The 20,858-nt window shown below is 35.7% G+C and overlaps 1 pseudogene across 1 annotated transcript in view; it reads right to left on the reverse strand.

Moving 5' to 3' along the window:
* The window catches only part of LOC143243930 (G1/S-specific cyclin-D2-like), a 54,371-nt pseudogene that overhangs the window by 30,063 nt on the left and 3,450 nt on the right, over nt 1–20,858 (reverse strand). Inside the window, 1 exon segment of the transcript XR_013024816.1 lies at nt 9,128–9,287. The product of XR_013024816.1 is annotated as a G1/S-specific cyclin-D2-like (transcript).

Here is a 20,858-nt window from a genome sequence, read left to right on the forward strand (position 1 = left end):
ATTAGACCACTAACAATGACGAGCCATGAGAACTGAAACTAACAGATCATATAAACAAAAAACAAAATCTTATCGGTTGTAGACAATAATGTGTTATTTTCTAGAACCGATAATATCCTAAAAAGACAAAATAAATGACCACGTACTTGTTTCAAAGCATTTCATATAAACCTCCCTTTACAACTGGATTAGGTTATCAATGTACATTCAGAATATAAGCTCTATTAAAATGGAAACTCAGCTATTAATTCCAGAATGCAAAATGGACAACCAACCAAACCACACCAATTCACGGTTTATGACTGCTCTGTACGGAGGGCCCGGCATGGCTAGGTGATTAGGATGTTCAACTTGCAATCTGAGGGTCGTGGGTTCGAATCCCCCGTTTCACTAAGCATGCTCTCCCTTTCATTCGTTGGCGGTTATAATGTCATGATCAATCCCATTATTTGTTGGTAAACGAGTAGTCCAAGAGTTGGCGGTAGGTGATAATGAATAGCTGCCTTTAATCTAGTCTTACATTGCTAAATTAGGCACGGCTAGTGCAGATAACCCTCGTGTAGCTTTGCGCGAAATTTCAAACAAACAAACTGTTCGAAGAACGTCGAAAGTGTGACAAACTAATTACACGAACCATTTCTGTAAGTCGAGTGTGTTGAACCATTAAATGGAGGCAAAACGGTCAGGTCAAGGACCTCAATGTTCAGACTAGTCAGTTTTAGACCTGCTGGCCAGAGAAAAAGCAACCAGTCAACAGTACTTGCTGCATACATTACTAATTTTAACCAAATAGCAGTTTAGCAGCATATCATGGACTCGAACCATTGATCTGTAGCCTAATCACTAGGCGGCGCTCGGGTGTTTGAATTTTTTATTGTCAGTTTATTATTTGTATAAAATTAAATAAGTCGATAATAGTAGTGTTTTTTCTTATAGCAAAGCCAAAGCAGGCTATCTGCTGAGCCCACCGAGCGAAATCGAATCCCTGCTTTTAGCATTGTAAGTCTGTAGACTTACCGTTATACTAGTGGGGGGCAACAGTAGTGATATATTGTTTTCAATCTATAATCCCCCGGTGGGACAGCGTTAAGTCTTTGGATCTGACAATACTAAACTCAGGAGTTCGATTCCCCTCGGTGTACAAAGCAGATATCCCGATGTGGCTTTCTTATAAGCAAACACACATTCTTTTATTCTATAAAATGTTCAGTAGATCGATGTATTTACATATATAGAGCGTACCATAATCCTCTCGTCGCTATCCCCACAATAAAGATGATAAAAGACATTAAACCAGTTGCATCACCAAAGAACGGTGCGACTTTTGTTTGTTTCTAAACTAATGTTAATTGCGCTTTGGAAACTGCGACTATTGAATATGGAATTTTAGAGGAGCCGCGCGACTTTTGCGTGAGAAGGTAAATCATTTCCATTATTATAAATGGATACTTTGAATGTTTCTAACGTTATACTAACTCACGAAAACAATCTTGTTTCGTTACGAGCAATTTCGTCTTTTGTGTGTGTCAGGAGGTTAGTATAGCATATTCTGTTGACAAATGTTTGAATTAAAAACAAATATTTATTATATAAAACAGAAGAACCTTTAACAATTGACTGAAATCTGTCAATTAGATATTGACTCGCAGAACAAACAATAAGTTACGAAGTTAAAGGAAAAACATACTTTAATGTTAAGTTCATAATAGAAACCGCCGGGAAACGTGGAAACTACTTGAAAACAAAGTAAGAAAATGGTTTTGTTTTTTTAGAATTAAACACGAAGCTACTCAAAGGGCTATCTGTGCTCTGCCCACTACGGATATGGAAGCCCGATTTTTAGTTTTATGAGTCCGCAGACATACCGCTCTGTTACTGGGGGGGGAAATAGGTTTTCAATGCAGAAGAAATGGTGTTATACGATGTTAAGCGATGCTTCAGTTTTGAATATTATCCTTGAGACGTTGGCTTTCAGACGACCCAATGGTGAGTGGCGCTCTATTTTCTTTTTAAAGGGCCATTTACTGGCTGGGACACAACGGCTACACACACAGATGAGAGTGGGACATCAGTATAATATTTCTTTTCTAAGTCCACCTATTTTTTCTTATGTTTTTTTGTTTCATTAACCTGATAGTTGCATATAGTATATAAAAATAGACTAAGCAAATAACTTTATTTCGACATAAATTAATACAATAAAAAATAAATTTTGCATCAAAATTATTTTGACAAAGTGATTGTAAAAAAGCATAAAAAAGAATTTTTGAAAGCGAAATGTTTGTTTGTTTGTTTTGGAATTTCGCACAAAGCTATTCGAGGGCTATCGGTGCTAGCCATCCCTAATTTAGCAGTGTAAGACTAGAGGGAAGGCAGCTAGTCATTACCACCCACCGCCAACTCTTGGGCTACTCTTTTACCAACGAATAGTGGGATTGACCGTCACATTATAACGCCCCCACGGCTGGGAGGGCGAGCATGTTTAGCGCCCGGGCGCGAACCCGCGACCCTCGGATTACGAGTCGCACGCCTTAACACGCTTGGCCAAGCGAAATGTCATGTAAATTTTCAAACATACCGTTTCCAATATAGATTAGAAAACAAATCAGTTCACCATGAAAATAAAAATAATGAATAGTAAGAAAACAGCAGAAAGCGACAGTCATTATTATAGATGTAATTTGAAGTTATATGACCTAATTTCTTTCACTGAAACAAGTAATTCATAGAGCAGGGCTCCCTTCACATTCATCACAGTATGTGACAACGTTTTTGGTCTTTATGTCCACTTTTTTTGCAGTCATTGTCTTTCTTACTTCACTGTAGTATAATAATTAAGCATAGATTCACTTGTCAAAAATATTACTCTTCTGAAATTCTAGCACGACCCACGGGTTGGTCGTCTGAGACAGTAAAACTAAATGCATTCTTGGGTCATAAGCGACCCACCTGTAGTTCGTGGGTCAAAAATGACCTTTACAACATCTTTGACTCATACCTAACATAATATAAAAAATTGCACTTTTCCTAAAAAAGTGATTATAAAATGACTAGTGGGATCCTGGAAAGTATTGGCAAAATAGGTTTAGGAGCCAACATGTGAAGTAAGAGGTACACATTAACTTCAGGCGTAAACATTAGTCAAGGGTAATAACAAGGATAATTGGATACTGTAACGGAACATAATACCAACGTTATCTATTAAACAAATATTTGTGTGCAGGTTTTCTTAATTCATGTCACATGATCGCTAGCTGCAAAGCCTTAACGTGGGTGGAAGTGAGTAGTTTATTACACTATCTGCGAGAAAGATAACATGGTTGTATTTACAAATCAATATCAATGAACCACTTGTACAAAGACGAACACAAGACTCTTCCCGTACATTTCGTGTAATCTTTATGAATTGTACACGGGGAAATGCCGTCTCAGTTTAGTTACTACTACTCCGTGGTTCAGTACACGTTCACTTAGCTAAGATTGATATAAGTGTCATAAACTTACAAGTTACATTTTTTTATGGTAAAAAGTAAATGTTATATAATTAATTTATCTTAATTTACTGAATGAGGTGTTGATTTGATGGAAATTTCTAAAGACTTTTTTCTTGAAACACTGACAAAGTAAATTGTTTCTCTGCGTAATGAATATTTAATGTAATTAAATGTGACAGTTAATAGTGTTGTTTGTTTACGTGTACTGTTTTTTCTTTTAAAAAGTATCTTAAATGATTAGACACGTGACGCAAAATATTACATACCAAATAATGTTTTATCACTTAATTCTTTATTAATCTCTAGTTACTACAGTCAGTGTTGCTAATGGTAACCGTAAGTAACGGTTAAGCCTCTTACAGACGAAGCTATAAGAACAACATGCCTTTGTGGCCTATGAAACAGAATTGTCAATCTTAATTCTCTTTGCTTCGATAAAATTTGTCTGTGTTTAGCAGTGGTAATAAGTTAGAACCAGTTTTATTTTGATAAAGAAATAGTCGTGTAAGCAAGTGCGTCTTTGTTAAAGGACCACAAACGAACAAAACCCGCCAAACACTGAGTTTTGATGGTGAGGGAGGAGCAGGATTATTGTTTCCGGTGTCGTAACCTCTTACACCCTCTAAATATATCTGGTTCCCACACCTTTAACATTACAATGAAGTCCATTAAGTTACACCCTTCTCATATAAGCATATGTAAAGATGCTCTTGCTCTGATTTACCTACACATCCTCTTCTTTCCACCCCTATTTAGATGTAAAAAGTTGATCATCCTAACTAAATTTAGAAGTTAAGTTGAACTACATAAACAGAATGAGTTATTTTAATATCTGGTGAATTTTTACTTTTATCGCAAATAACATTATTGGTCATAAAGTTTTAGAGATTAGAATACAGATGTCATATGATATATAATTACATGTTTCTAATTTGTTTGTATGTATGTGTGTTTGTGTTACGTATGAGAGTGATTTTGTGGCAATTAAAAAACTATTATCACATAAACCAGCATGTTTTAAGTTGCATACAATTATAAATTTGCTTTGAAGTAAAAAATGGCACCTCCTGCCAGTGGCAAGTCTACGGAAATTTGTTTGTTTGTTTTTGGAATTTCGCACAAAGCTACTCGAAGGCTATTTGCGCCAGCCGTCCCTAATTTAGCAGTGTAAGACTAGAGGGAAGACAGCTAGTCATCACCACACATCGCCAACTCTTAAGCTACTCTTATACCAACGAATAGAGGGATTGGCCGTCACATTATAACGCCCCCATAGCTGAAAGGGCGAGCATGTTTGGTGCGACGGGGATTCGAACCCGCGACCCTCAGATTACGAGTCGAACTCGTTAACCTACCTGGCTATGTCGGGCCCAGATGTTAAATGATTTATTTCAATTACACAATATTTCATACCGTGTTCTCTATTAGGCTAGTTCATTGCTATTCAATGGGATGTAAATCGGAGAACTTCAGGTTCGAATCATCGCGATATGTCACTGAACTACAATTTGAGATACGGGTGCGTTATAACTGCTATAGTACCTTTGCTATTTAGTGAAAAGTATCTGTGCAGGTGTTCGTTGGTACTGACTGGTTGCCCTCTTTCTCTAAAGTAATTTCAAGTTCGATATAATTATGTCTTTAACTTCGGATCTTTTAGATCAAATGCTATAAAAAGCATCATTCGGTTTTAAAACATCAGATTTGACAGTAATATCAAGTGAAGCATATTTCTACAAAAAAAAAGCCTGTTTTATTTGGAATGTCGTCTGTTAAACTGATGCTGTGCCGATAGTTCATGAACATTTCAAAATAAATAATAACAGTTTCATTGTAACTTGTTACTAAATGAAAGATGAAAAAAACCAACTTACACTGCTAAAAGAAATAAATTGATAATCGGCGTTTCTAGCTATATTCTATTTCTAGTCCAATAAATCATCGAAAAACGTTTGTCAATAAGACGTATAATCAACTTCAATGAATTGAAGTGGTAGCAAAGAGAGGCGAAATCCTTAACGAACTAGTTCAAATTAAATATATTACTTGGAGATGACTCGCTTCCTGCAAACCGTCTTCTTACAGCTTCTAATACAGCATTTAATCGGATTAATATAGGTTTACCAATCCATTCGCTTAATACTGTTGCTAGCACACGCTTTATTAATCAACAGGGAAGTTTGTTTGATTGAAATTAATCATAAAGCTACACAACTGGCTGTCTGTGCTCTGCCCATCACGGGTATCGAAACCTGGTTTCTAGCGTTATAAGTCCGTAAGCATACCGCTGGATCAGTGGGGGACCAATAGAAAAGAGTTCTAACCACATGCATCTTCGTACATAAGATAACACTAACAGTTTTAGGAAAGAATCCTTATAATGTACGACTTTTGTAGTGCTATGTGATAACATAGAAAGAACAGTACTAACAACAGCCTTTTCTTCTCACATCATTATGATACCTTTACCATACCCTTGTATTCCTTATATAAAATTGGGGTTGATCTATTTATGGTCGTTCATTAGATATGTTCACGTTTCGTGTTTGCTTGTAGTAGGAAGTGTAATTCGTCTGCAAACAAAATATTCACTGATACGTCATCTGGTTAACCCACGTGTTCTTGATGCTATTTAGGACGAGCTATTTTACAATAATACGCAAAAGAAACAGATATTATTGCTTTATCTTTGACAACCTTAATCCGAGTTGGTTTGCGGTCAGTCGATAATTTTTTACGTCAAGAATTTTTATATCCAGGTGGCTGGCCCAGTAGGCAACAATAAAAAACGAGCATGTTCTGTGACTGGGATTCGAACTTGCGACCCTCAGATTGTGAGTCGAGCACCCTAACCACAAGGACATCCCATTGGATATCTGGCATCAAGGCCAACCTTACGAAACTGTTTCCGTTTTCCTGCTAACCTGTTATCCAGTTGTTCCATTAAATTGCTGTTTACTAGTCGTCGTCTTTTGGAGTTGTCAACAATCTGTCCAGATATCCAGCCAACTGTACTGCTAAGTTGTAGGTGAGTACACGGACCACACTTTGTAAGGCTGGTAGTCACTTTGCAACAACACTCTCCATATCATGAATATGTGTTTGACAAGGTCCTGGCATGTTTCACTGCTGATATGAGCCTTTTTAATCTCCGATGCTTACGATAGCATCTAGAAACAAATCGCAACTCCTCAGATTTATAAACCACTGAAATGTACATATCAAATAATGTGAGCAGTCATGTGATATTTGTTTTGCACGAAAACGCTATTGACAATATTTAATAACGGCAGCCATGCATTGTTACAATTAGAAGGCAGAAAACCCCCATTGTACTTTATTTTATTTCTAATAACTGTAGCCAAACACTGTCATAGTTGGAATATAAGAAATTCCCATTGTGTCTTAGTTTGTTTTTAATAACAATAGCCATAAACTGTTATAGCTGGAATACAGAAAACTCCCATTGTGTCTTTGTGTTTATTAACGATATCCATGAACTGTTATAGCTGAAATATAAAAGACTCCCATTATGCTTTAGTTTGTTTGCAACAGACCCTTCACGAGCTGGTGGGGGACGTTTTTGTTTAAAAAACACACACTATCCAATACCGTTTTTCTTAATTCAAAAATTTCACAAATTGTTTGTACATTTGTATTGGCTAAAACAAAGGCATTTCAAGCATTCTTTTAGCGTTGAGGCTTCGAAAATGATTAGAAGCCATGAGGTAACAGAAATCTGCCAGCATGTCATGAGCTTAATGGCCAAGCACTAGAAGCATGGACGTCTCCAAATGACACACAGAGGTATTCAGGAACTGTTTAGAATCACCTTGGTAGATAATATAGAGCAAATAGTACAGTATTATGTCTGTAGCTGCTTTCAAAGTGTTCCTGTCTACTCATCCTACTGCTGACTATGATGATGGTTCGACCTTCCCTACTGAGTTGCAGATGAAGTAGTTCATATCTCAATTGAAAGCTAAACATAAGAAGGTGATAGTAGAATCATAAAATGTTGGCAATTCCTTAATTTGTGGTAATGATAATGGTTTATTGATATCTACTGAATTTACTCCCAGAGAGTAGACTTTAGTACGAGTTAATATGGAGACTTGAGTATGCTGTATTTTACTTAAACGTTTATTAATTAACAAATAAAAAGTCGTATCGAAGTTTTCTTAAAAAGATACGTCCAAAACCACCATTGTTGGGAGTTTCTGCAGTGAACTTACTTTTAATATTCAACAAATTATAGTGTAAAGACATCCTTTAGCTTCTGAAGAATGTGCTAATAACGATAGCTAAGATACCGAACTCTAATTATACCTAAGATTGTATTGATAACAGTAGCTATACATTGTTATAACTAGAATACAGAAAGCTCCCATTGAGCCTTAGTTTGTTCTTAATAACAGTAGCCATACATTGTTATAACTGGAATACAGAAAGCTCCCATTGAGCCTTAGTTTGTTCTTAATAACAGTAGCCATACATTGTTATAACTAGAATACAGAAAGCTCCCATTGAGCCTTAGTTTGTTCTTAATAACAGTAGCTATACATTGTTATAACTAGAATACAGAAAGCTCCCATTGAGCCTTAGTTTGTTCTTAATAACAGTAGCCATACGTTGTTATAACTAGAATATAGAAAAACTCTTAGTGTACCTTAGTTTATTTTTAAAGTAAAGAATTTTAAACTTTATACGTAATAAAATACCGACTGAAAGATAAACCGTATAAAAATAAATAAAAAACGAACAATTATTGAGTACTCCATCTTGAAAACGAAAATAATTTATTGAAAATAATTGTAATTTATTTTCAGTCGTCAGATAGGTCAGCCGTAAGTTTCCAGACATCACAATGCTTAAATCGAAAATCGATTCCCTGTGGTGGACAGAGCGCAGATAGTCCATTGTGAGCTTAGCGCTAAAATACCAACACATGTAATGGAAAATAACTCAGCCGGATATTACACAAATTCCTAACGTTGTTGATTAATAAGAAAATTATTTTTTAATCTCGCGAGGCGGTTACAACTGTAACAGAAAAAAAAGGCTAAACTTTCATCTGTTGTAGCAATTTTTGATATTCTATAAACAAAAAAGCATTAACTGACTTTACTGTTAAAATTAGGCTTACTTGTTTCGTTAAGAATATGACACGAGAAAAAGTTTTAATTCTGAAAAATACAGTGTTAATGGAAATTAAAATATATATGTTTATAATTACACACACATTTCGCTGTTTCTAATGGCCATAAAATTTATTTAAAGCAAGATATTACGTTTCTCTTATGTTCTGTTAGTTTTAATACAGCGTTGGCTAAAAATGAGTAATTAGACTTCCTCTAAGTCAGTTAAGAGAATGTTGCTGATAGTATGCGATACCCGTTGCTCTTCGTAAAAAACATTAGTTACAATTTATCATAAGATTTCACCAACAGTTTAAAAGTTCTCATTTGTTTTCTGTCAAATTGAGATAAAATTAATAAGATATTCTAAAGTAATAATAATGCGAATACACACCATATGTGTACTTAAAGCAATTTGAGGTAGTAGTTCATTCAGTTTTACGAATAACTTTGAAAAATAGACAAACTTAAAACCATAAAAACTAAGAGACGTACCAGTACAACACATATTAATAAAGACTTCAGCGTGCTGTCTGGCTTTAGTTCTTGCTCCTTCACTGAGAGGAAGCCTACAGAGCAGGGGTTCGAGGAAATCATTTGGAACCACAGCTGAAACGTCCCATTTAAGTCGACTTAAAACCAGCAACTCCCAGCTCTGAAAAACAAGGAACAAGTTACATTAAATCATTTGAACTCACAGCTGATACGTTCCTTTTAAGTCGACTTAACACCAGAACTCTCAAAACTAAAAAACAGGGAACAGGTTACAGTAAAAATATTTGGAACTACTACTGATACACCCTAACTAAGTCGACCTAACATCAACTCCCAGCTCTGAAAAACAGGAAACAAATTACATTAAAACATTTGGAATCACAGCTGAACATCCTATTTAATTTGACTTAACACATGCAACTCTCAGCTCTGAAAAACAATGAACATGTAACATTAACACAGATATACATGACATTCAACTATAATTAATACTTTTTGTGTATAGGAATGTAATTACCTTAAACATCAATTTTACAGTAAACTAGTGGGCATCGTACTCGGATTGAAAATAGAGAGTTCATGATCTGTTGTAGCAAATACGCAAAGTGCACCATAAGAGTAACAAAAAATTTAACTGTTCGATCAGAGAAATCCATGAACTGGTGGCGAGTGTTGTTCATAAACTTTCTAACACATACACATATACAACTCTATCAATGTACAGGGTGTCCCAGCAGTCTGGACAAATTGAGAAAATAGACAATATATTCTTCAAGTTAAACAAACACATTTCTAATGTTAGTTGTACATATTTCGGGAAAGAAAATATCCTGACGACACAGTATACTGAGACCAGATAAGTTAATGGTATGAAGTTTGAATAATAAATAAAATAAAAATACATTGTGTATTTTCCCTATGGGTCCAGAATTTTGGGGTATCCTTTATACTTCAAAAATACGCATGTATATATAACATTGCATCAGAGTATACTTCAAACATTACGGTACATCTAAAGCACAAAAAACGTATAAGTGAGACATTATACTTCAGTTAATACAAAAATACACTTATGTAACACTATGTTTCTTTGTTTTATAAGTCTGGAGCAAAGCTTCACAACGACTACTTTGCATATTTATCTCCTAGTCAGCAGCGCTCGCCACGATCTCTCAGGCTATTTATACTGTGTGACAAGATAGAGGGTTTTGCGCGTCACTTATAGCACAAGAGCTATGGAACGCGTTTTTGCGGCAGTAAAATGCAAACCGCGAGCTCCCTGATTCACAGTCCGAACACGATAATTACATCAAACCACGTTACAGCACGTATTCTCATATCTCTGTGTGCGTGTGTCTGTGGGTTAATAAAGTATTTATTCAGCTTACGAAATAACCTTCGATAACTTAATCGTATTTCTAGAAATCAATAGAAGCAGATGCGTAGGTCAGATATCGATTGATTCTGAAAGCAAATAGGTGCAGCTGCGAAAAATGCTATCTAATAGTCTGTTGAAGGTCGCGGCATCAACAGGATAAAGGTATCTAAAACAATAGAATGATAAAAATTACAATCGCAGTTAGTAAAAATGTACCTTTCAAAAGGCACCGAACGTCTTTAGCACCCCTCATATTCAAATAAAACGTGTCCATTTCCTAGGTAATATCCGCCCTCACAAACGTCATCGATATACAAGGGATCGGAAAGCATTCAAGTGAAAATAAGTCTCAACTGTAGATTTTTTTCAAACAAAGTAGATAATGTATAAAAAATGTAGCACAAACGCAGGTAAAGATACAAAAAAAATATATATTTTATTTCTTCGTCTGATTTTGCGCAAAGCTGTTAGGACGTTCGATTCTTAATCCGAGGGTCGCGGGTTCGAATCCACGTCACACCAAACATGCTTGTCCTGTTAGCCGTGGGGGCGTTATTATGTTACAACCAATCCCATTATTCGTTGGTAAAAGAGTAGCCCAAGAGTTGGCAGTGGATGGTGATGACTAGCTGTCTTTCCCCTAGTATTATTCTGCTAAATTAAGGACAGCTAGCGCAGATAGCCCCCCGTGTAACTTTGCTTAAAATTCAAAACAAACAAATTTACCACAAGGAACTGAATCTCGGATTTTAGCGTTTAAGACCGTAGACTCATCGATATCCCATCGGAGGACCATTAAAAAGTGGAAATAAGTTAAAAGTAGAATCATGTTTATTCATTCGTGAAAAACTAATTACTCAAGCATTATGAAAGTGTTCAGCGCATAGGTAATTAAATTGAAATTATAAAAAATAACAGGAAATAACTTAACCGTTAATTTAAAACGCATCACACGTATGTAACATTCATTTACATAAAATACACAAAAGTCGATTTAAAAGTTTCCCAGAGTGTTAATTTTACATTTATTATAAAGTCATATGTATTCTTAATAAGTAAAAATGCGTATCTAAAATACAGGTGGCGCACTTCTACTTTCACGAAGCCTTCTGGTTACTTCTTATATATTTCCCTTCGACACAAAGTCTGTGCAAATAAGTTGTATCAATCCTGTGGATGCTTCCATAGTTTCTGCACAACAGACAGCTATGTGTAGTCGTTCAAGTTATGTTCGAAATAAAAAAAATACCCGTTATGATTCTTCTATCTAGCCGCTGTGTTGTTCTTCGACAGCATGACAAAACGTGAATAGTTTATATGCTGCCAAAATACAGACTGTGAAAGAAAGGTGGTAGCCCGAAACGTTACCCAGCAACAAGTTATTTTGGCAATATATACATTATTCATGTTGTTTATGCTTTTTGATTGTCGAAACGGTCATTTTCTATTAAATTTCTATGTCTTTTACTCTTGTTCAGTGTGGCTGCGGTAAGTTTATGGATTTCCAACGCTAAAATTTGGTGTTTCATTCTCTGCAATGGAAAGACCGCAAGTAGTTTATTGTGTAGTTTTACGTGAAAAATAAAATAAATATATATACACACAAATACATATTGTGTTTATTTTAGTGTAAGGCTACACAAGGGGCTATCTGCACTGTGTCCGCTGCTGAGACCGAACTTCAAATTTTAGTGCATCTCTAAACCTAATTCAGTTGTTTTTTATTTTTTCGGCATTAGGTGAAACACACAGCGAACGACTTTAATTCGTTCTATTTTCCTTTCCTGCAGTATCTGTTTAAAAGCAAAATGCCTGGTGTTAAGTACAATCGCATATCGCCTAACCAGAAGCTTGCCGTTAGGTCTTGTTCACCTTTTAATGTGAATATTGAGAATGCAGGACGTGTTTCCGGAGTGCCTTTTGAAAAGTGTTCGTTGCTACCGTGTGGTCTTTCACTAGCTCCCCATCATCTAACACCTGGTGTAACTAGTGGTGGATAACAGACAAGCTTATCTTTAAAAACAGTTTAGATTTATCAGTAATAAATAGGAGTCGGACACACCCAGATTAAAAAAAAACAACCAATGAAAAGGGCACAGAGAACAGGGAAGTGGCACATGACACTTCTGTTCATACTTCATCTGTGAAATGCCACCAGAATATTTTTGATTTTCTTTAGCCCTTAACACTGTAACATAGAATTTCCCAAAGTAAGGGACGCTTCTTCCCCAGGGAAGAGTCAATAGTGCAAGAATGTAAAGTCAAACATTTTAATGCATATTTGTTAATGAAAATACCAAGTACTTACTGCGACTCACCTTTAAAAAAAGAAAAGAGGAACAAGAAAACATATTTATTAAATGCAAGCGTGGATGACAAGTGTCTAGAAACGTTCCTAAAGAGAATAATTATGTGGGCTAAAGCAAGTGTTTCTAAACTTACTTCTGCTGAGCTAACCTGATGGTGACATACCTGAAGGTATTTTTAAATCCTACTTTCACTGAACTAATCTGATGGTGACACACCTGAAGCTGTTTTAAAACCCTACATCCACAGAATTAACACAAAGTTAAGGGGTAAATAGATCATCGTTGGTAAACAAGACCAAACAAGAGTATTGTTACTACTGGTTAGGTCACTAGAGTAACTTAAGAGTAAAGGGCCAGTCATATTTTGGAGTTAATAGTAAAATATCTATTTTGACGTGCCTTGTTTGTGTTGTTATATATGAAATTAACTTAAAAATGTGCAATAGACTCAGAAAACATATTTTGTGTTACAAAGTTGTCTTCGGTAAAAATAAACAAAAGACTCAACAACTTATCCTATTGTTAGAAGAAGAAAAAAGTTCATGTAATCCTCGTGCAGTCGTGAATAAATCGGATCCGCCTCCATAACGAATATTCGTAGATAAACAAATAAACTTTGGATAAAAACAAAACAACATTTTTAGTTAAAACAGCTATGAACTGTAAGACAGACCTACAGCAAGCCGGAATAGATTATGTTAAAAAAAAAGGCAAACCAAGGTTGATCTCATCTGATCCTAAGACTTTATTGGCACTTATAATCCTTTAATAATAAAACATGGTATTGTATACTTATGTACTTTTATACTGAAAATATCTACGAGTTCTGTATGATTAAAGTCAGTGTCACATCACCATGTAAAAACAACAACAACAAAAAACTTTCAAATTCCAAGATACAAGCGAACGTAGATCTATGAAAGAGATAATATATAAAAAAGTAAGCTATAAAATCTTCACATTATGTTCAAATCCTAACAGAATGCCCATGGCAAATGTTAGTCATGAAAGGCACTCTTTCACCAGTACATAATCTGGTCCTTATTTAGTTTTATCTATTGTTACTTACTAACTTCTGTTTGAAATTTTAGCATATGATATCAGAAGCCGACGTAATTGAACATTTCTGATACTTTGAAACTCTATACGTACTTTTTTCGTGCTTGGTAAACGGGTAACATAATAAACATTAAATGAATATAGTATATTGTGTACACTTTTTCAGGCTGTGCTTGCCATCTTTACCACAGAAAAGGAAAGAGTGAGAGAAAAATATGACTAAAACGAAATTATACATTTGCTTTTCACGTTTGTTTCTTTCAAAATTAACGACAGACAACCGTTTCTATATTAATTTCTGGAACAGAGGGCCACTGCATGACGTCACCACTTGTCCCACACTGGTAGCATGTACCATTTGAGTGTCAAACCACTAGACGTATGGAAGGATTCTATTGCACTCTGTTGAAATGACCTTGGATGTCTGCCACTACAACGAGTAAAAACAAGCTATGATTTTTTTACGTCTGACCTTTTAAAGCTCATGGTGCTGTAGCTAGTCAAATTAAAGGGTAACGTACAGAACCATAAAGTTTCACTAAACACATGTGATCTCTTTTTTCTTCTTTTGCATGAGCGCTTTCGTGTCTTATTTCATTTCGGAAGTTTTCACTGTCTCTTTCGTCCAGAGTGGCGTGCACCAAAATATCTTTTCTATGTCCTAGTATTTCAGCTTGAAATGCGCACCGTTAACATTACGAAACGATGATATAATTGGATTACTTCCCACATTCTTAAAAGAATATTGACACATCAAACTATTACTGAATCAAAAGAAATAGATACAGTGGGGTAACTACAAAAGATGCCCCCCTCCCACAATTTTGAGAGCTGGTGGGACATACGCCACTGAATGAATAGTTAGTGAAACACAATCATAACTTCGATAGAAACAAATCATAGTAAGGTCAAATGGGGATGCTTTGGGGAAGCTCGGTTTTCGCATTACCGTCTGTGTGTGTGTGTTAGTATATATATATACACATTATAGAACTGGCTGTTAATACAAATTGTTTAGGATGCTTGTAACTTAACAATGATTTCTCTAACTTTGATATTTCTAAAGACATCAGATCATGATGTTACCCAGTAGCATTATTTCAGCACAATCTTGGGGGAGGGGACAGAGTTGAACTCTGATTCTCACAAAATACATGAACTGTTGATGACGTGGCACCTTTGGAAGTTCATGCAATTACGTAAGAACCAAAGGAATATGAGGAACAATAAAAGAAAGAGAAATTTCGACTTTGTACCTTGTATATATTAAGGTTAGTAATCTCTCATAAGCAATGCTCATTAACTACACATTTTACGTTTCTCAAAAAACAGAGGAAGATTTAGGCTTTTGATGGGGGCTGCTTCTCAACATTGACGACACGAACCATCGATGGAGTCAATTTTTGTAAATAAAGTTTGCCACACCATTTGTACAATTAAAACCATAAATTATTATTGATGTCCTTTATGTATTTTAAAAAGAAGTTATCCCAGTGGTACAGCGGTACATGTAGAACTTAAAAAGGTAATTGTTTGACTGTTTTCTCAATTTCGCGCAAAGCTACACGAGGGCTTCCTGCGCTAGCCGTTTTTAAATTAGCAGTCTAATAGTACGGGGAAGACGCTTAGTAGGTTAAGATCTTTATTTATTGGTAAATCCCACTCTTCGTTGGTAAAAAAAAAAAGTAGTGCATGAGTTGGTAGTTGACTAGCTGACTTCCTTGCTAAAGTGGAAATGGCTAGCGCAGTTAACCCTCGAGGAGCTTTGCGCGAAATCCAAACCTAATTTGAGGGCTATCTGCGCTAGCAAGCCCTAGTTTTGAACTAATTGACTGGAAAGAAGAGAGCTAGTTAACAGAATTCACCGCTGATTCATTGGGCAATTACAGCTTGTAAAAATAGTGAATTTGACGGTCAGCCTTATAACACACTCACTAAAACGTTTAGTACTTTCAACTATGAATGCGTTGTAAAAGTGGCAGCCAAATTCATTTTTAGGTTTAAGGTGCAAAAACCTTATCAATAATTCAAAATTATGGGCGACTATACCTGCAAGGTCGCTGATTTGTTGTTTAACCCACATACGCATAAAGTGCGTGTCAGGGTTTATTGAAAAATTTTCAAGGTGAAACCTTTGACCTTGAGATTGTTAGGTTCAAAGGTTATCAGATTTAACAGTAGTTCACATAAATGTGGGGTAAATTTGAAGCGATCGGGGCAAGAAACAGACAAAACAGGATGTGATGGTTGAAATATTTTATACATGACTACACTAATTTAGGGCTAGACGGCCATCTTGTCGAGAAACAACAACAAAACCAAGCAAAAATTGCAACAAAAACAATTGTCATTTATAAAACCTTGATAGTAAAAAAAGTTTAGTGTCTGACCTCAATACTTTACTTATGCAATAATAAAACCTTTCTTTCTTTCAAAGTAAAGAGAGAGAAACCAAACAGATTATGAATGCAGTGAGGGTCATTATAACAACAATAAAAAAGGAGAGTACGCTTTATAAAAAAATATTCTGTAATATCAAGAGAAAAATGAATAGTAGACAAGTGAAATATTGTATCAAATTCAATTATACACACTACAAGCTACGGAGTATGTACCACTACACGTCTTTAAGTTAATACATATCTATAAGTTAATACACGTTCACAAGTTAATATAAATCTACAAGTTATTATACAATAGTAAAAACAAAAATAATTTCCGATCAATCAAATCTGGCTTTGTACTCCTATTACTCATGATAACATCAAAATGGTGAAAAAGTAGGAAAAAAAAAGAAATAATATAAGGTGACTAGAAAGACTAATATTGTCAACATTTGTTTGTTTGTTTTGAATTTCATGCAAAGCTACACGAGAGCTCTCTGCGCTAGCCGTCCATAATTTAACAGTGTAGAACTAGATGAAGGGCAGTTAATCGTCACCACCCACCGTCAACTCTTGGGCTACTCTTTTACCAACGAATAGTGGGATTGACTATCACATTATAAAGCTCCAACGGCTGAAATGGCGGGCATGTTTGGTGTGACAGGGGATTCGAACGCACGACCCTCGGATTACGAGTCGAATGCCTTATCCACCTGGCTATGCGAGGCCACTGTCAATTTTAAACAGGTGAGTTTGTGTATTCAGTATTCAGAAAGAATGGTTTTCAATAAGATATACAGGAAATGACTGACATACGCTAGGGTTAACTAAGGAGCTGTTAAGTCGTCTCGAGTAGATAGATACTCCTCAAACTGTTGTCCTGTCGAATGCTTTAATATTCAAATGACCGACTTGTTTTAATACCAGTAGGGTCCATATATTACATCATATTGTGTTATATTGTTTTCGCCTGTTACAACACTAAAGATCTGACCATACAATTAGGACGAAGTAACATTTCCCAAATAAAATACGTAGGGAACTCCATCAAAACTTAACAAGATTCACTGAAACACTTACGATTTTTTATATATTTAACTTTCATTTTCCTTTAATGGCCACAAAATAATTTGGCATACATATCAAAGTAGATGAAGTGTGAACCCGTTTGGTAAATTTAGACATCCGTGATGAGTAATAGGTGTATGTAAAAACAGCAAAGATCTTGTGCTGGCTGTTCTTCCCAAGGTTCGTCTTTAGGCCTGGTTTCAGAGCCATGATAGCTGGGCGCGAATATTTCTTTGGTATTTCAATCTTGTACCTCCGGGGTTGAACTTACTACCCCTTGCGTGACAACTGAGAGATCTGCCCTATGGGCTACAGGATTAGTCACATAGCTACTTTCAAAATCTGGAGTATTTTGGATTGTATTTAGTCACGTGACGTTACAGAAACTGTTTTTACTGTGGTTAGATTTGTTAATTCTAAGAGTATTTGGTTTGTTTTGAATTTCGTGTAAAGACACATGAGGGCTACCTGCGCTGGCCGTCTCTACTTTAGTAGTGATAGACTAGAGGGAAGGCAGCTAGTTAAAACCACCCACCACGAACTCTAGGGATACTATTTTACCAAGGAATAGTTAAACTGACCACACATATAACGTCTCGACGGCTGAAAGAGCAACATGTTTAGTGACGGGGACTCAAACGCCCTAAAATGGAAACATTCAGCAAGCAGTCTTCCAGATTTTGACAGCTTAGAATATGTACACGAGGGACTGGTACCTTTAAGTGATCTTGAGTCTTACGTTTTTGTGTAACATTATAGCCAACTGGATATCTGAAGTTTATTCAATGCCTTCAAGAACTCGACGAGCTTTTTATGTGAAACGATTAAAGCTCCTAACATTACTATAACACAAACATTCACATGCACAAGCCCTTTAGACAAATGGCGTCGTATTATAGCGGAGGCTTACTGAACTGCTCATCGCATAATGGTGGGAAATTTACTACAATGTACGTATAACACAGGAAATGAGTTACAAACCCACTCATCAAACAGCTGCTGAGCTTTCTCAACGCTTTCATTCCATTGTGTGTAAGTGCTTAAACGAGAAAGCATAAGTTACATAACACAAAACTAAAAGCTTTCTTGTACTTGTTTTAACCCCCGTAAGTTTAGACAAAGATTATAAATAATAGAAAATTGCACAACACAAAATTAACACAAATGCTTTCTTTTAATTTTTTTCTATCATTACACAGAGATTAAATAAATATATATATACATACATATGTATGTATGTATATATGTATATGTAGCTTTGAGTTTCGTTTGAATACCTATTATCAAACACAAAGGGCTAAATGGGCATCACCCACACATAGTTCGAACCCGGAATTTAGCAATACGAGTCCTTAAGCTTACCATTGAGCCACAAGCCATTTAGTGTATGCATAAAAAGTGTTCCGACTTTTCAAGCATTTTTTCACTGTAAACCACTTCAAGTGACACACATATAAGCTCGTTTTAAATCTTTTTATGATAACAAAAATGTTTACTAATTCCGTAATGAAAAACAACAAAGCATATTTTCAAATGAGGCAGGAAGAAATATAGATTTTCTTCCCCATATCATACTTGGTAGATTTGTTTTTTCAATAAGTGGTAATCCAAATAACCAGGATTACATTACAACAGCAGTCCCGTGTTTCGAGTCAAAACTATACGTTAAAAGATAACGAAAAACACATCATTTATAATCCATTCAAGTGCGTTTTAGCATCCGGAGCCAGTATGTCCAGATGGTTAGAGCACTAGACTTGCAATCTGAGGGTTGGGGATTTGAATCTCCGTCTTACAAAACATGCTTGTTCTTTCAGCCGTAAAGGCGTTATATGTGACGAACAGTCCCACTATTCGTTGGTAAAGGAGTAGCCCAAACGTTGGCGTAGGGTGGTGATAACTAGCTGCCTTTCCTATAGCCTTTCACTGCTAAATTATAGATGCTAGCGCAAATAACCATCGTGTAGTTTTGTATGAAGTTCAAACCAAGTTCATACTGGGGCATTTTGGATATATTTGATACGATTAAACGATTGCGTATACATTATTCACTTTTCGTTTAATCAAATATACAAAAATATAATTTTGCGAATAACATAATATCAGTGTAAAAAAAATATTATTTATGCAGAGCGACTTGATTAGTTTAGAATTTCATGTAAGACATGGTTAGGCTGCCAGCAAAACATAAATCCTGGGATTCACAGCTCAGTCAGGGCACTCTAACCTTTAGGCCACGCCTCATACAACATGATCGAAATGATAGTTGTTCCAGAGGCGTTTAATATGAATTCCTTATCTTATTTTCACCTATTTATGACTAATGTTCATGAACATTACATAAGCAAGACACACTTTTCGTTCTGAATAAATGAAATGTCATCTGTACATAAGAGATGAAAATGTAGAGACGAGTAGCTACTGGACTCTCCTTCTATACTAATCTGAAACAAACTTATTCATGATACAGATTCACATGAATTATGTAACATTATTACGATGATATAATAAGAGGTGTGGGATCCTAAGGAGCAAGGAGAGCAATCGGTCCCCTTAAATGTGTACAAAGGAAATGGCAGCAGTCGCCTTCGAGTTAAAAAAGTCAGGTGGAACGAAATTTCAATTTAAAGATTATTAACTTTAATTCATGAAAACGAAAAGTGTGTGTGCATGCAGAGTATCTTAAGTTTCTTACTTAACAGCAACAGCTTTTATGTGATCCATCAATGGCTCTGCAGTAAATATGGAGTTTTTTTCTTCCCCAGAATCGAGTTTTGAAACATGCGGTGATTAGATCACGGATCGTTGGGTAGTTTGGCGCTTTAACAACAAATAAAGAAAACCCTAACATGTAATCGATATCTGACAATTTCTGTATTCTAGAAAATCTCACTCTGCAAGCAAAAAGAAATTCCTACACCAGTGAATATAATATTTTTCACGGTTAGAAATTATCTCTTAGTGTTTATCAACGTAACTAATAGAGTTTGTGAAAACATTAGAGAAACACAAACACAAAGATAACTTTAGTGTTTGAACGATCGTACGTTTAAAGGTGTCTTTTTATGTGAATGTTGACAAGGCAAGCTTCAATTTACATAATTTGTACGTTTCACTCAGTAAATCGTTAGTAATGATGGACATTAACATTTAATTTTTACTAATGCTTATTTCCAGAAAGTGTGCAGTTAAATCAAACATAAATACACACACACACAAACATATATATATGAATAATTTGCCTGTTTTGGAATTTCGCGCAAAGATGCACGAGAGCTATTTGGGCTAGGCTTCCTTAATTTAGCAATGTAAGACTACAGGAAAGGCAGCTAGTCATCACCACCCACTGCCAGCTCTTGGACTACTCTTTTACCAACAAATAGTGGGATAGACCATTATTTTATAATGCCCCGGGAGGTTGCGAGTTGAGTGCTTTTAACCATCTGGCCATATATGTACAGAAGATAGACACAGATACATAGACAGCTGTATAACTATTTCATATATGCTGTCACACGTCACAGTCGTACTTA

Source organism: Tachypleus tridentatus, chromosome 2, assembly GCF_004210375.1.
Source record: "Tachypleus tridentatus isolate NWPU-2018 chromosome 2, ASM421037v1, whole genome shotgun sequence".
In the NCBI taxonomy this organism is placed as follows: domain Eukaryota; kingdom Metazoa; phylum Arthropoda; class Merostomata; order Xiphosura; family Limulidae; genus Tachypleus; species Tachypleus tridentatus.